Here is a 17,506-nt window from a genome sequence, read left to right on the forward strand (position 1 = left end):
GGACGTGCTTCTACTGCCATAAGAAGGGACACATGAGTAGGAACTGTGTAGAGAGAAGAATGGATACCTGGGTTGGAAATCACATAGACATCCACAAAGGAGGCGTACACTTCTCTCAGAGGTTCCCCTACAATTGATTGCACACTCTGTAACAACTAATATTCTGGGGGAGAAATATAGCCGACTCTAAAGTTAATCTGTGGTGAGCATTAAGGTGCAAAATGTAGAAAGAAACTTATTTTTTTAAAAGTAATCTTTGTTGATTTTGTTTGTTCTTTATGTTGTGAAATGTTTGTTTTCCTAAATTGCTAGCCGACGGCAAAGAATAGAAATGTTTGTTTTGTTTGCTGTTTTAAGATAACTATCTTGGTTTTCTTCTCACAGGTAAAGGGGACACAAAAGGAGTATAGACTTAGTGATCAAAAGGGGAGATAGAGAAATAGAAGAATCACTCTTGAAAGACAAATTAACAATAGACAATTGGAACACTCTTTTGTTTTAGGCTGCAGTGACTCATGATAATTTGTTTGGCTGAGAATCATTATCCAACAATGAAGTATGTACATACTTTGCTCCAAAATATCGTTTTATGTATTTCAGAGAAAATATGAGTCACAAAGAGTACATTTTTGCATTTCTCTATTATAAGTTAAGAAAGTCCGTTGAAAAGGTATGTAGTCAATGAGATACCGAGTTCTTACTGAACAAATGACGGACGACACTGGTTGGCACTGTTAAGACCCCCTAGTCAAGTATGGGGAGGGGTCATAGTTAGCAAATAGCTAAGGGGAACAGTGGAATGAATACAGCCATTTCCCCATAGAGTCAGAGTCCAATCCAGCTGTCATTTTGTTGTAAAAATCTCCCTTTATACATGTATGTTTGTATTCAAACCTTTGTATTCCCATCATTCATTGCTTTCCTATTTCCCATTTTTTACACAAATGCTAGTCTCTCTCTCTCTCTCTCTCTCTCTACCCCTCTCTCTCTACCCCCTCTCTCTACCCCCCTCTCTCTACTCTTTCTCTCTCTCTCTCTCTGCTCTGGTAAGATAAAATCAGACACAGTCTCAACAATGGGGCTAAAACATATTTTATGTTTTTACATAAGACAAATTCAGAGATACACACACTAGATTGACATGAGTTACAGAAACACTCAGGGGTTTTGTTTTCATGTGTATAGAAACTGCTGATTTTTTTTTTAAGCAGAAAGGTTCTGTTGTGGAAATACGATTCATGTGTTATAGATTGCATATCTGTTTTGTTTTTTTTTGTTTTGGTTTGTGCCTCCTGTACAAAAATGTGCCTTTATATGGATGCACAAAGAGTGGGGAGGACAGGAGGACAGAAGAATGCTAGAGTTTAGGCATACAGATATGCATCTCTGTATAGAACATTGGAGTATGATTTTTACTACAAGATACGACATAATGGGAAACCCTAGAAAATGTAGAATTTTCATGTTCTATATTTATCACTGTTAGACAGGCATGTACTGGATACTGTTATATTTGAAGAAAGTGTTATAGAAAGAGACCCCTTTGCCTTTCCCACTTAGTCAAGTAGCTGAATATGAGGTACTGAGAATGACATGTGAGTTGGCAGAGGGAAAATTGATTGATATACATTGGTCTTTAGCATTTTTCTAGTCTAGAGGGCGATGTTGAGGTGACTGAGAAATCGTTTTATAGCAATACCAGCACATGATTAGGACACTACATAGAGGACTTTATACAGTGACACAGTTACCAACTGAAGTAGCTGCTAGTAAGGTTCACACTTACACGCACAACCATACATGGCTGTCACACCAGGGAGAACATAGTTGTCAAATAGACAGCAGGGTTTTATGTGACAGCTAACAAATCTATGTTTTGTTTTGTTTTTCGTTGTATTGTTTTAGTTTTAAAATGTGAACACACATACACATGCACGCATACACATATTTGTTAATATAGGAAGATTTGTGTTACCTGAGGGATAAACTGGAATGTTAAGAGATGTGGTGAGGAGTCTGGTGAACTCTGGAGAGATGGACAAGGTAGACCAATAGAGAAATCCCATATCCCTCCTGCTGATGGGTTTTCCTCCAGGTAAAACAAATACACGTCATCCAATTACCACCATGCAGGATCCTCAAGTATACACTGGTGTACCAATGAAATATGTCTGGGTAGAAATGTGTCTAATGTATTACTGTATCATACTCAAAGCTTTTGTTATTTAATGTGATAGTCCTAGAGTTATAATAGATGATAGGGGTATTCATGATATTAATAATAGATGTATAATGTATGAGTAGTGGTAACAAATCACATACTTTCAATTAGCCATAAACCAGTGTGAACATAAAGTAGTGGTACTCGGTAGAACGAATTGAATAGATTAAGAGTTGGAACTTGATTGATGTGACTGATAGCTTCGGCCACTAGTCCTTTCCCGCTACCAAAAGATCACTCCTGGGCAGGCTCCTAACCTGTCAGTTTTTGAAATGTTCTTGACCCTTCGTGAGATGAGATTGTAACTGGGAGGCTAGGTTAGACCTTGAGAGAAGGTAAATAGTGAGACAGCAACCGAGAACGTCCAAAACACTGTTTCCTGAAAAGTCACACTAACTGTCAGGATGTTGGATCAGGAGAGTAAGTTGTGGAGCAGTAATTTCTTAAGCTTAGGTTATTTGCCAGACAGGTACCAGGTGTAGGCTACCAGCCTCACGGCTTCAAGGGTAGCAGAGACACACTGGTGCCCATACCACCCACTGCAGAGGGGCCAACACTCAGAGAAGGGTCCAAGGGCACTCATGAGTTTGTACTGGAAGGCCTCGAATGCAGTTAGTAGCATCTGAGCCAAAGGCTAAGACTGGTGTCCAGCATGAAGTTGTAGTTTTTCCTCTTTTGTGTTCTCTCATTTCACTCTCTTCTCAGTACAGTTAATTCTTTTGATTATTAGCAGGTGACAGAGACTGGTTCAGGTAATGATAAGTAGGTATTGGGGAGGAAGAAGTTAGTAGCATAATCAGTCCAGCCAATTACTCTATTCAATTCAGGGGTAAAGGAAAATTTGGAAACCTTGGAGCTTGGAGAAAGTGCGAGGGGCTATTGTCTGAGTAGCATTACGTCCCTAAGTACGGCGACCCCATAGTTAAAAAAAGACACACCCAGCGATGCCAGTCCAGTAATATTCGGACTTGAGCAGGCATCATTGAGAATGATTATCATTCTTGGGAGGGTAAGGTTTTAGACCAAACAAAGGGCTGGGCATGCTCACACGTGCCTCAGTAATTATATCAAGTAGGATTAGTTCTCTTTCCACTAAATATTCTTGAGGTACCCGAACTATGGGTGGGAGGTCACTAGAGAAAAAAGTAGGACACCTAGGTCCCTTAGTCTGAAGTCTCCCAATACTTTGCAAGCCGATCACTGTTAAATCTGAGTATTGAGAGACTGGGAAGAACGAACAGACAATAGCCCGCCCACAAGTGTTGATGAAAAGAACTGGTGACATTATTAGATGTGTGTATATTAACGCAGGCTGAAGGAGATTGCATATGACATTATTGATGAACATGAAGTGTTTAAATGTATTCTGAGCTTAAAGACATGCGTTGGACAGAAGAACCTGTTAAACTTGAAGAACTGTAGTAGAGAATTCTGTATAGCTGATACACATTCTACTGTACCTTGTACCTTTCCAAATAATGTATTAAGTGTTTTATTGCACCCTTGAAGGGCATACAAAAGGTTATCTCCAAGCTCCAGAAGTGTACGGTTTATAGTAAAAGAAGAAGTCGTTTAGAGGATTAAGACTCTCTCTTATGATAACTTGTTTAGATCTACAAACAGCATAGACATACACCAAGGGGGATTTGTATTACATAACAATGAAACGTGGTACTGAGATCCTGCATATAACATCTTTAAGGTGATAGTTTATTGTACTATTAAAGGGTGGACTGTCCAAGTCGTATAATTGGATGAACGAAAGTATATTGGTTTAATATTGGTTTGCCGTGCGTATTGCGAAGTGTACGCCACGTGTTACGTGTCATGACGCGATCACATGGTAAAATACGCACGCACACACTCGCATTACAACAGTTAGTTATTTATATAATTTCATATTGGTTCTGTTACACTGTAATTCAGGAGCAGATAGTATTCGGTTTATTATTAGTCTATATATATATATATATATATATGTATATATATATATATATATATATATAGTGATTATATGTACATTGTAGTGTTATTAAAGGTTTAGGTAATAGGAAAGGTGTCATGCCTGATATCATATTGAAGCCCTAATCATCAGCAGCTGTCCGGTGCAGTCGGCGAAGAGACCGCACATTGCATACTTTAGTTATTGATATTAGAGAGTAAACCTTTGTATGATACTGGCTATGAAAAGGAGCAGACCCCCTGGAGAGAAGACCCCCACCTTTGGATTCCTTAGATTGAATCAACCTATTACCTGTCTGGCCTGGACCCACCCAACGTCTGGACCTATAGAAACAATCTACGTCATCTCTATTGTTCACAATGAAACACTGACTGTATATATATTATCTGCATCTCACTGGGGCCTCAGTCAGCTCTGACACAATATTCTATACAGAATATTGTCCATCGGGTCCCGTGGGTGCGCATGCGAGCGCATGCGATTGCTTTGGTATGTATTTATCTTTTGGTATTGGCTGTGCTGTACTGTACTATATCATAATATAATAATGTATTAAAATTGTTGACTATTTACATCTGCTAAAATAAATCACTTTGTGCTTTGGACACACATTCAATTAATTGGGCAATGCTTATTTTAAAACGATAGAATTACTTCAATATTAGTTTCCAAAAGCATCCAGATATTCAAAATTATATTTGGGGGGGAATTCAATTAGCAGCGTTACTCGTAAAAATAACACGGCCCGTGCACTATTACCATTAGTATGGATTTCTGCTTGCGGTTGTCAGAGCTGCAAGCAAAAATCAGCGTTGAAATTGCCATACTAACGGTAATAATGCGCACTATTACCGTAGTAACAGTAATAGTGCATGGGCCATATTGTTCTCACAAGTAACACCTTCAATTGAATTCCCCCTTTGTTGTCCTATAGGTAGTCCCTACATGTTTTGTCTGTTTAGAATTTCCTCAGGGGAATAGATCCACAGATACCTATTTGTTTCTATATATATGTGAGCATTACCATGTTCCCTATTCCAAAGTGCATGTGCATGATTTTGAAATTAGTCTAAAAATGGTATATACCAGTACCATAGCGGTCACATTGTGCATACAACAGTGTGCACATATGGAAGCACTGGAAAACTGTTCTTGTATAAACACGTCTGGTTGTACTAATACCCCATTCATACTGCACCAAAATCCCGGGTTTTTGCCAGGGCGAGCTCAAACGACCCGGGTCTTGGTGCAGTATGAATGGTACAAGTCAAAAATCCCGGGTCTAAAAACCCGGGTCTTCAACCCGGGATTTATCAAGGGGTAATTCCCGGGTCGGACCCGGGTTGCCTGCACTATGAATGGTGCAACCCGGGTTTTTCAACCCGGGTTGCACAGAAAATAAGCTGATTGGCTGTCTGCCTGTCTCTGGAGGTAAACAATCACCACCCACTTTTGCATCATCTTTATGCGTCAAAAAACCAGTCACCTTTCAATGACATCACCATTTTTCAGCCAATGAAAACTGCTCTGGTGATGACTCCCACAAATTGCCAGGGCACAGACTTGTGCAGTATGAATGGGGTCAACCCGGGAAATTCCCAGGTCCGAGGTGCAGTATGAATGGTGTTTCTGAGCTGGGACACTCCGAGCCCCGGCAAAAACCCAGCTTGAAAAACCCGGGATATTGCCGGGGCGGCAGTATGAAAGCGGTATTAGAGAGTCAATTTGCGAATGTACAATAATTAAACTGGATGGTTTTTATTCATATCAAAGTGGCTGTGAGCACCGCTAAAACCAGTCTGTCGCAAATAGTAAAAACACATGAACCGCATATAATTAAATTAAGAAGTTGTCTTACAAAACAAGGATAAATGTCACCATTAAGTAAATCTTTATTCATTTAATCAATTCATTTATTATTATTTAAATTATTGAGGGATATTAATATGAGTGATAAGGACCTTATATTAACATATGGGTCCTGATTCTTTAAGGAATGTAAATGTCAATACGTGCGGTATTTTGGTTGAAACCTCTTTACGCATGTCCAGAAATGAACCATACTCTAGGGGTCACATTAACGTTCAAATTAACTTTGAGCGCAAAGGACACTCATAACATTGTAATAAATGCATTTTACATTACATTACAAAATATTACAAAAATATGATAATATAGTTTTAAAACCAGCAGATAAGGAGGAGGGGGAGAGAGGAGTAAGAAAAAATATAATAAAGAGATATATAGACAATTAGATGATCAGAATACCTATTTAAAATTGAAGTATGATCCTACATTCAAAGTTAGAGAACAATTTGAAAGGTTGATCACTAAATATGTGAAGAATGGTGTTTTGAGTAAAGAAGAATATGGTTTCCTAAATTTTAAGGGACCAACTACACCATAGATTTATGGTCTGCCAAAGGTATATAAGAAGTTGGTCAACACTCTGGGGAGACCAATTATCTCTGGGTTCAACAGTATCTCTTCTAATGTATCTGCTTTTATTGATTATTATCGCTTACCATTAGTAAAAGAGAGTCCATCATACTTGAAAGACATAGGCAATGTCTTTATGTAACTTAAGAATATTATATAGAATGATAATATGTTTATAGTGACTGCAGATATCACTTCTTTGTAAACAGAAACAGAACACAAAAAAAGTTTGGAAGCAGTAGAATTATTTCTTAACAAAACATCAATGAATGATAATCTAAAAAGATTTTTGTTGGAGGATATACATTTTATTCTGCATACCAATTATTTTTACTTTAAAGGAAACTATTTCTCCAGAGGACTGGGACAGCCCCGAGTTATGCCAATCTTTTTATGGCATATTGAGAACATCAGTATATCGACAATAGACTTCGGGCAAACCTGGTGTCCTGGACAAGATATATTGATGATGTATTTTTCTTCTGGAGGGAAGGCAGATTTTCATTAGACTTGTTTTGTTCCAGTTTAAATATTAATAAGTGGAATATTAAATATTCTTTTGACAATAAGATACAGCTAAGAAGATGAGAAAATCGACCTACAATCTGTGATTTGCATAATCCATTCAAAGCTATTAAATACTTGGAATCTTCCTTTTTTAAGATATCGAATGTAGAGTTTTTCTGTTTATACATGAGGATTACTTGTAAACAGCAAAACCACTCTGAACAAGCTTGATCTTGGAAGCTGAGCAGGGTTGGGCCTGGTTAGTACTTGGATGTGAGACCACCCGGGAATACCAGGTGCTGTAAGCTACCGCTTTCATATAATATTCATTTTGTGTAATCTATGAATATGTACCAATGACTGTTATCTTGATGTGTATGATATATCTAATATTGTAGTTTTTAATATGGATATTTCAGCAGAGATGGTTTGCAGCTAAATAATTCTTACCTTCGATTTGATTTATAAAACAAAAATTGTACATGATGAATAATATTAACATGAGATCTAAAATATGAATGAAGCTTTCTCTTTCATGAAAAAATAGCTTTAAAAACGAAGCTTGAAACTCAAGCGCCGATCTGCAGACCCTGTAAATTGTCACAATAATGTGAAATTGAGGCTTGGAACACAAGCCCTTAAGCATGGTTATTATCTTTGGGGTTTAGGAAATAGAGTTGAGAATGAGGCTTGAAACACAAGCTGAGAAGTGCAATTTGATTCAATGAAATATCATGTTATATAGATATCCTTGCTGAATATAGGATCCAGGATATATGAACATTTATGTGATATAAAATGTTGTCTATTAATTATTAGCATGAATTAATATTTTATGGATTTTAATTTATTTTTTATGCATGTTAATTATTGTTTATGGATTATAATTATGAAATATGTATTTTGATTTTATGTACCCAATCTAAATTACCGGGCAGAATATGAATTATATTTGTAATCTGTTTATAACAATTGATTGGAAACATCATGTGATGAATCATGTGATCATGTCTATAATTATAAAAGGATAGTTTGAGTTTTATGTACACTACCTTGAAAAAGATCCCTTGGAAGGACTGAAACGCATTGGAAAGTGTACCTTGTGAGAGTAGGACTACTCTCCATGGAATATAACATCTACATGGGTGACCAGCGGTGAAATATCAAAGGCTTATATATCACACTCATGATTACCTATGACTATGGTAGTAGTGTCTGCATCTCTCAGTCATTTTTTATGAGAAATTATTCAGAATTTTATGATTACTCTAGTGTACGAATTAAGCATTATTTTATCAATACATATTGCACTAGATTTTTATCTATATATTTTTTACATGGTATTATTGGAACATTGGGAAGATGCATTTATTTGTGGGCCCCTGGTTTTTTACCAAGATTGAAGAATCTTCTTAATTCATGTTATACGAAAGTTTCAAGACACTATTCTGTAATTAGGTTTCCTATGGTATAGGTATATGTTGTATGGTTATCGAGACTAAGTACATATTTATGAATCAACAGAAGTTGGGTTTTATGTAAGGGGTTGCACATAAGGGGAAGAGTGGTGATGACTGACATGTGGAATTCAAGATATAAGATCTTTCTGCATTATTATTTATTAATTATTATATTATGCCACGTTTATGTACAAATAGAGTTGCACTGTTTTGTGTTTATTTTTCTTCCCCATATGTACGTCTGCTTTCAACATTGAAGAATTTTGAACGCCATCTGTCCCACTCATCATTGAATATAAATATTTTTATGTTTATTCTTATCTTCATTTGAGAGGTAAACAGCGCTGGTTGGTTCCCTATACTATTGTAAAATTATTTGAATAAATCAACTAGTGTGTAGTTGACTAAGATACGTCCCAGAGGCAGTTGACAGTGAGACGCTGAATAAAATTCTATTTTTCTGTTCTAAATCAGGAGCATATGTAAAATACATTTTAATACAGTAGACATTCATAACATTGTAATAAATGTATTTTATTGAAAAAATATAATAACTATATTATTAACAGGTGACATTAATTGTTTTTTTCTATGCATTCTTTTGTGACTTTACATATGTATTGTACGTATATTGGAGTGGAGCAGAGAGGACCTAGATCCTTAATCATCACATGACGTATCTTCAGATCCGCTTCTTGGTGAATACGTCCCGATTTCTGATTTAGGTGCTTTTTTAAAAAACGGACATTACATTTGTTTTGCATGCCTTAATAAATCAGACCCATGATGATCTAGTATACACAGTGGGATTTTTATATGCTAAATAAAAGAAATAAATATGGGATAAAATCAAAGGAAACTTTTCTTTATGATAACATGGTAAAAAATATTGTGAAAAAGGTACACATATAAAATAGAAATAATATAATATACATTTTTTATTAATAATAATAAAAGATAGAATATTTTAAATATATCAATGTAAGCTGGATTAATAAATTAATAAATATTCTATTTTATATAAAATGCACAATTTCCTAACCATCATCAAGGCAATTTGGTTTTAAATTGATTAATCAAGAATATTTCTATGATAATATTTTCTCAATATTCACTCTTCTTTTGCCAAGTATCACAAATTCAATGGCAATAAAATACAAAAAATCTAAGATCTGAGTTATTTTAAGGGTAAGTTGCTTAGAAATTGAATTATTTTCAATCTCATTCTAAATGTTTCCCCTATATTTTTGCAATATCAAATTAAAAAGATGCTTTATTTTACCTACATATTCTAATCTAAACCACACATATATTTTAATAAACATATAGCTGTCATGCAATTTTTGAGATGTATAATTTCAAAAGAAATAAAGACTGATTTACTAAAGCTTCTAAAAGGAAAAGAGGTGTTGCCCATAGCAACCAATCCGATTTAACTATCATTTTCTAGAATGTACTAGATAACTGATAGCTAGAATCTGATTGATTGTTATGAGCAACACCTCCACTTTTCCTTTTAGGAAGATTTAGTAAATCTACCCCTTAGAATTTTTAGAGTTTGGGAATGCCTTTTATTCAGGCACACTAGTTTACACATGTTGCAATATTTATATTTACAGAAATAAAGGAGTAGATTTACTAAAGCTTCTAAAAAGTAGAATTGTTGCCCTTAGCAAGCAATCAGATTCTAGCTATCCTTTTCTAAAACCACTAATTTTCTACCCCCATGTGTTTGCAACCCAAGGATATAGTTTTTCAATTTTCAGTGTATATTTACATGTTTCGACTCTTAGTCTTTCTCAAGGTGGAGTTGAAACGTGTTGAAGGAAGGGAATTACATGATGCTTGTTTGGTTTGTCCTGCCAAGATTGCTTCCTTCTAAATAAGAGATATCTCTTTGCAGTATCATCATCATCATCATCAACTATTTATATAGCTCCACTAGTTCTGCAGCGCTGTACAGAGAACTCACTCACATCAGTCCCTGCCCCATTGGAGCTTACAGTCTAAACTCCCTAACATACACTCTCACACACAGAGAGAGAGAGAGACTAGGGTCAATTTGATAGCAGCCAATAAACCTACTAGTATGTTTTTGGTGTGTGGGAGGAAACCAGAGCACCCGGAGGAAACTCACACAAACTCGGGGAGAACATACAAACGCCACACATGACCACAGTGCTGTAAGGCAGAAGTGCTAACCACTAAGGCACCATGCTGCCACCCCAGGGAGAATAACAACAAGATTGATTACACACTGCATGTTTACTTCTGATTCAGGTAGAAGCACCTATATATAGAAACCTTTTTATATGAATTGTGTGAAAATTATTGCAATGTGATTGTAAAAATTTGTTAAATATTAAAATATCTGTGAATTTAAAACTATATTTCATTGGTTATTTTTATTTTCTCTGCATATCTCCTAGACATCTATAATAAGGATCTAAGGCTAGTTACACACTGGCCCGATAATTGCACGAAAAACCTCCAATCAGACGACATCCGACTGTTTGGTCAGATATCGTGTGAGTGTGGATAGTGACACGATGATCTAAAGTCGTCCCAAAGTGCCGACCATAATTTCATTTGGTTGGTCGTACTGTTTAATATTTTCTGACTAACCACCGACCAATCATGTATTGTGTATGCACTCCTGCTCACAATCTCCATAGAGTTTACAAAGTCGTGTTCTTTTCAGCCGATGCTAGCGATGAATGTCCAGTGAATAAATGTAGAGAGTGCTGTAGAAGGAATGATTCATTTGTTCACTCTGAGACAGAATTTTTGGGGAAAACAAGCACGGTTTCTGACAAAATATGCTCCAATGGGTTATCTCGCCTCATGTCTAATCTATATTAGGATTGTATTTAAACAACCAGGCGTAACCTAATATTTTGGGGTAGGAAGGTGAATGTATCAGAAAAATTAATCTCTTCCGAGTGTAAACCCCAAACAAACAGGGGAAGTTCTGGGGTATGGAACCTAATGATCCCTCCTGAGATGGTAGTACCATCTAATCTACAAATGGCAAACCCATACTCCAAACCAAGGGCAGATATCTCTATACTTTGAACCAGACCAAAATCCAAGAAACTCACAGTTGCACCAATAGCCACAAAGCCAGGATATTCAGTAAATGAATGAGAATGACCAGAATCCAGCAACAAGAACACATAGGATAAACTAGCCAGAACCAGGAGTGCAAATAATAGCACCTATAACTGCTCCCATGCTAGAGGACCTCCTGGTTTAAAATCTGGCTTAATTTTAAACTGGCCAACTGGCCAATGGCAACAAATTGCCACATGCCTAAAAGCATGTTGTAAAAAACCACCCCAGCCAAGCAACTAGTAAACCACAAAGATCCCACTGTTTGTGGGAAACTCACCCCTGCTGGCTCCCTATTTCCTCTAATCTCCAGGCCACAACGCTTAATTTTATGTCTGAGCTGGTATTTAAACAATATTTCACACAAGTTGATTAAATATGTCAGGGAAGGTGATCCAATAATCAGATCAGATTGGAATCAAATTTCTCCAGGAATTGGAAAATAGTGTAAGCAGAGTACTGTCTGAGTGGTACTCTGCAATTTTGCTAGTCGAGGGATTAGTGTGTAACTTTCAAATAATATTTTTCTGGAGTTCTTTAAAAAAGAAGATGGATGTTTCTACAGGAAGTGCATGATGATGCTGGCAACTATGAGAGATGCAAAGGTTTGCTCCGGATGGTAAGCAGAGTGGCTTACTGTAGGACATTCCTTGCTAAATAAAGTCTAAATGCACTTATGCATCTCATATTGTGCCCATGGGCAAAAAAGATTTTGTGCTTTGTGTGGTTTGGACTTAATGATTCTCAAGAAGAACAGTTAATTGAGCATACTTATAAATATAACTATCGTACATGCATGTTATTATTAACAACTCACCCACTTGTTTTATTGATTTAAATTTTTAAATCAAGTCAGCAAGGAAAGTTGAAAGACAGCTGGCAAGATAAATTATTGGATCAGTGAAATCAAGTTTAATGAAATTGTCCTTTATCAGTGAAGAAAAGTTAATGATCTTCAATAAAAATATGACTGCTAAGAGACACAATACATGGACCGCATCAGTGAAGGTTTGTGAACCTCATATTTCTAGTTACTTTGTACATTTGTTCTCTAGATTTATTTTTGTTTTATTTATTTATTTTTACATTTAAAAAAAACAACAATAATAGTCTAAAAAATAATAAATTTTGTCAGTTCATTATTTTTTTGACAAAATTATCAGCACAAAAATTGTGGAGGCTTTAAAACCCTAAACCATGATTTGGGGATTTGTCATGGTTACCAATTGTCTGAAAACAAATTATTAAAATTTAATGAAAGTAAGTAAAATTTTAATTTTCCAAAATATATTGTTTATATGACAAAATGCTAGCTATGCTAAACATACATTATACCATGCACCAGTATCCCAGGTCTGAGCTGGGTTATGTATGAGGGAACACCATATTTCCAGTTATTGAGTAGCTCTTTCTTCTAGATTTCCCTTTATTAATTTATACATTTATTTATTTCCACTACGCAGTTAGAAAGGAACATTTCTAAAAACTGTTGAACAGGTATCTGTGAAGAAAAGATGGTTTTGCCCATAGTGACCTGTCATACATTTCATTTCCTAACGTGTACGAAAAAAGTTAGACTCAGATCAGCTGTTTTTGGCTAGAGCATCTTTTCTGTATAATTACCGCATACTTCCCTAATTTTCACACCTCATTTATGGAAAATGCAGAAGGGAGGCAGGAAAAGAAGTGGTGGGCATGATTTGATGACACCATTCACGACAAGTGGGCAAGGCAAAGCATATGCCGCTGCTTATCTCATCATCACTTCCTTGCCCACTCAGTATACACTGAGGTAGGGGGTGGCTGATGAAGCGATTTGCTTCAGAGAGTGTGTACTGAAAATCAATGCTTAACTGGTCTTTTCTTCTTGCATATTTAGAAATAGCACATAAATACGTGCTTCAATATTTTTAAACATATCTCTTAACTAACGTAACTTTGATAAATTACCCCAAAAAAATATTTATGTCTCTCGTTATTTTTCCCTTGGCATTCTGTGTACGACCTTACAGGAGAATTATAGCAGTAATCTGTAAATGCAAAACAAGAAAATAGCAAGAATGCAAGAGGAAGAATGGCAGAATTTATGCACACATTTATAAAAAACCTTCCCCAAGGACATGAATGTATTAAGGAAAAAGAAAAGCAGAAATACAGCAGACAAAAGGAAAATCCCTCACAGCCAGGTAAATGAAGACAGGATGAACAGCTAAAATTACTAATTGGTTTACTGATCAGTTGTACCTTGTTCGATTGATTTGCAATTAATTCTGGTTTGTGGTGCATATGAGAGAAAGGTTGGCGCCAACCTTTGAGGGATCTGATACACTATACCCACTCAGAGAGATGTGGAGCTGAATATCAATAATCTCTGCTCATTCAGGTCCTAAAGTTATGAAGATTGTCCAAAATGTCAATGTTAAAGGATGAAAGGTATACAATATATTATCAAACAATGTAGCTTAAACTACCCAAGCGTACATTGAGACCTTCTTAGTAAAACATTACGTTTTATTGCACTTTAAATCCTAATATTTAAATTCAGTTGTTTTTCAAACTGGATGAAAAAAAAAATGTTCATTATAAAATTTGACTTTACACATTCTATTGGTTTGCTTAACTATTTAATACACAATTCCAAGTGAACACAAGAGTTTGCCTAACAATTAGCAGGCATAATTTTGCAACCGGTTTGTTTGTTTTTTTAATGCTAAAATAACATTTAGCACAGTAAAACAGTAGAAAGAGTATATAATTATTTAAAACTTGCAATCAATAAAATCTCAGAATATATACTAAAGACTGACTGTCTCTGGGAGAGATAGGGTTAATAAGTGTCATTAACTCTTTGGGTTTACAGACTCTCTCAAACATTAGAAATAAGAGCATTTGCCTCTAGATTCTTTTATTGATGCACGTGGTGTCCAGTTATGTTTCTTTTCTATTTTCTTTTATGTGTGCTGTGCTGTGTTAACTTTGTTTCACATTGATGTTACATAGTACGATCGAACAAAACTTCTCTATATCATACTGAATTTCTGCCAGGGAGATCCATTTAAAGCCTCCCAGGCAATTACTTTACACAAATGAGTCTACACACAAAGAGAGCCAATAGCCAAGTGGGTTAATGATGAATCGACTATTCATGGATATATTTGTATCTTAAATAAATAAAACACCTGATTTAAGCTATTGTGGAACAGTGATAAGGAATACTGACTTCAGGATCCAAGCCATTTAAGACTGAGCCTTTTCACTGTAAATGTGATCTTGTTTCAAGCCGTGAATGAGTCTCAAACTGCATTTCACTAGCTGTTTTAAAGATACTTTAATAGTTGCAGATCATTCCCGTGAGAAAGAAAAGCAGGTTTAGTGACTCCACTGTAAAAAGAGCTATCTGTCAAAGACGTCAGTTTATCTGATTGAGACCTCGAGCGGCTGTTCTACCTGCTCTATTCTCTGCTCCGAGACCATGTTCATCTGCAATCTGCTCATAGAGAAGAAAAAAATAAAAAATAACTTCTGCTGAAACAGCATAAAAGATCCCTCCAGCTTTCTGTCTAGTCAGCTAGTCACAAAATTTAATTGGTTGATATCTGAATATCAACATAATAGAAATTCTCATGGGTTATGTTTTGTTTTTTTTTTATTTCATTTTGCAATCGATGAAATATCTGGTGCGTTCAAAGCCAGTAGTCTTGTATCAAGTCCAAGGCAACGGCTAGATCGACCTCACTGATAGGAAAAAAACAAAACTATTATTATTGTATCAGACCTTTAATGTGAATATTGAGCTACAAGGTTCCCTGACAGATAGTGAGTGTCATTGCTTAAATCATTATCCCATGACATTTCGGGTACAAAATGATGACAAATGTATGTCGACTTGAGTAAATAAATAATCCTATTATCTCATGCTGTATGACTAAGCGGTTGCTTAGAGGTATAATAAAAAAATAATAATTGTAGTTCTCAATAATATTATTATTATTATTATTATTATTATTATTCACCTTTTTAGATATTATTATACATAAACCTATATGTTCCGAAGTAAAATAATAATGCTGACATAGCTGATGTTCAAAATTAATTAACATGCTATGCTTTGCAGTTTGAGCTTTTTTTCCATATCACCACCATTTTAGACAATGTTAGAGCTCTGGGAACTTCATATTCATGCTACACATATATATTTTTTCTTATACCTGGAGTTTAATAACTGTTTAAAGTAGAGCTACAGCTAACAATAATAGTTTACCTTGTTGAAGAACAGGGTATACAGTGCATTTCACTGGAAGAATAGCTTTCTTTATTAATGTACTAAACTATTACCAACTCCCAGCCTCATATAGAGTTGGATGTAAGTAATCACAAAGAGTGCTCTTGGCTCATGCATATGCGCGGTAGCCAAGGATCCATCTCTGTCTGCTCTCAGACTGAGATGGATCCCCCCTTCCACCTCTCTAAAAGTGGAGGAAGTAGGGGAACATATTGGGTGAGCTTAGCAAAGTAAGGGCATCTTCACGCTATTGAGTGCTATGCTAAGGAGGAGGTAGCGTGATATAGGCCTCTAGGAGACGCATCTGTTGTAGGTACGCTTCCCTGGTGCAAAATCCATGCTGATGATGATCATCAGCATAGACCTGGCTGCAGTAAAATATAATATATAATAAAAATAAATAAATGTATTTAAAATACAGCATAACCGTCCTCCAAATAGCTTAACCAACCCTAATGCTGCCAGCCTAGGCTGGTCCTAGCAAAATCCGGGGGGCAAAAAGCCCCATGGAATTTACTGGGCACTGTAGCAGGGAAACCCACAGCATGGGATTCCCCTTCCATAATGCCAAACCAGCCCTAGCATGGGGCTGGATTTGCTAGGGAGATTGGGCCTGCAAAAAAAATGAGGACCCTCCCAAAGGTTTAACAAGCACTGTGCTGATAGCGCTAGGGCTCATCCTACATCTCTACAGTGAGTGTCGGGGATAATATTAATTAGTAAAAAAATATAAATCAATTTTGTCAGTGGTGCACTATAGGTCCAGGCATACCCAGGCTGCCATTAATATTTGGGCATGCTGGGACTTTTAGCATTACAAGTACAAGCATTCCCGTGACTGCCAGGGCATGCTGGCATGCTGACCCTTGGGGAACCATAGCTGGTGGTTACAGGCACTGTCCTAGTACCTGGCTCAGGACAGTCTTTGATTACAGGCACTGTGCTAGGCCCAATTATTGGAAAATTGGTGATTATTGGCACTGTGCTAGTTCCTGGCTCTGGGCAGCTGGTGATTACTGGCACTGTGCTAGGCCCCATCTTTGGACAGTTAGTGATTACTGGCACTGTGCTAGGCCCCATCTTTGGACAGTTGGTGATTACTGGCACTGTGCTAGGCCCCATCTTTGGACAGTTAGTGATTACTGGCACTGTGCTAGGCCCCATCTTTGGACAGTTGGTGATTACTGGCACTGTGCTAGGCCCCATCTTTGGACAGTTGGTGATTACTGGCACTGTGCTAGGCCCAGTCATTGGACAGTTGGTGATTACTGGCACTGTGCTAGGCCCCATCTTTGGACAGTTAGTGATTACTGGCACGTGCTAGGCCCAGTCTTTGGACAGTTGGTGATTACTGGCACTGTGCTAGGCCCCATCTTTGGACAGTTGGTGATTACTGGCACTGTGCTAGGCCCCATCTTTGGACAGTTGGTGATAACTGGCACTGTGCTAGGCCCAGTCTTTGGACAGTTGGTGATTACTGGCACTGTGCTAGGCTCAGTCATTGTACAGCTGGTGATTACTGG

Source organism: Mixophyes fleayi, chromosome 1 (genome assembly GCF_038048845.1).
Source record: "Mixophyes fleayi isolate aMixFle1 chromosome 1, aMixFle1.hap1, whole genome shotgun sequence".
NCBI classification, from domain to species: Eukaryota; Metazoa; Chordata; class Amphibia; order Anura; family Limnodynastidae; genus Mixophyes; species Mixophyes fleayi.